We start from the raw sequence: 1,422 nt of genomic DNA, 5'->3' as shown, positions 1-1,422 counted from the left end.
AGTCACTGGGAGCTGCTTATTTATATTAATTATATATAAAATATACATTAATACAAATGATATACTACAATATTTTTTACCAGCTTTTTTCACTTTTTAATGGACATCATTCTGTATCAACAAGCATAGGACATTATTTTAAATGGATAGATAGGGGAACTGTAAATTAGGCCATTTGCACAAGATAGTGAAATTTATGATGGAAGTGACTAAGATAAAAAGCCTTGTAAAATATAAAATCCGCTACCCCTTTATAAGATTTGTTATATAAGCAAATTCACAAATTAGAAAAAAAGACTACAAAAATATTGCAGAAAATGCACAATTATTTGCTCTTAAAAACAGGATCCTTACACTGGTATCTTTATGTGATTATCTGATTATTTTCTGAGGATAAATTATTGGAAGTAAAACTTTTGAGTCAAAGATTTTGGTAAATAACATTTAAAATAAAAAAAATACAAAGGCACTATACTTAAACATAGTTAATGAAAAACAACCCTCCCTGCCATCTGTGCCTCCTTTTCTCCAGTTCTGCTCTCCAGAGACAACCAGTATTACAAGTTTCTTCAAGTCAAAGTTTTTAAGAAAAACACATACTGCCAATCTATTTCCCAGAAAGATTGTACCGATTCACATTCCTACCAAAACTGCATGCCCTCACCAACTTTTAAATCTTCTGTCCTTGCCTCTTCATGTTTTTCTTTCTACATGGTATGCTGATGACTCTCATATCTCTATCTCTCTAACCCTGACCTCGCCCTCGAGCTCCAGGCCAGTATTTCCAGCTACTCGCTGGACATCTCCACCTGGATGTTCTACAGACACCCCATATTTATCTAAACTGAACTCATTTTTTACAGATGAGGAAAACTGTTTGTATAATTTGCTCATGGTTATACAGCTAGAAAGCAAGGATTTAAACCCAGGCAGCCTAAGTCCATGGGTCACACATTTAAGCCCCACACTATACTACCACCATATCTAATCACATACAAGTCCTATTTTATTTCTTCAATCTCTGTCCTATCTCTTCCCTCTTCTCCATTCTCACCATCACCACTTGATTCTGAGTCTTATTGTCAATACCGTCACAATTCAACTTAAATACATCTTCCATGTTGTCTACAAAACAATTCTTCTAACACATACATCTGATCATGTATTTTCCCTGCTTAGGATCCTTCAGGGACTCCCTATCACCTACCATAAAGCGTTGTATCACCTATCATAAAGTCAGAGATCCTTTGCTTAATATAAGCAGATCATCCTTTGTCTGCCCATCCTTAGCCAGTCTACCTTTCTAAACACTTCCATCACACAGTCTGAATTGGCGATAAATGCCTAAAAATGCCCTACTGTTTCTTATCGCAAGGACTTTGCATATTTCTCTCTCTCTCTCTCTCTTTTTTCCTTTTCTTT

Source organism: Mandrillus leucophaeus, unplaced genomic scaffold (genome assembly GCF_000951045.1).
Source record: "Mandrillus leucophaeus isolate KB7577 unplaced genomic scaffold, Mleu.le_1.0 Scaffold401, whole genome shotgun sequence".
Classification (NCBI taxonomy): Eukaryota; Metazoa; Chordata; class Mammalia; order Primates; family Cercopithecidae; genus Mandrillus; species Mandrillus leucophaeus.
This window is presented reverse-complemented; position numbering follows the sequence as displayed.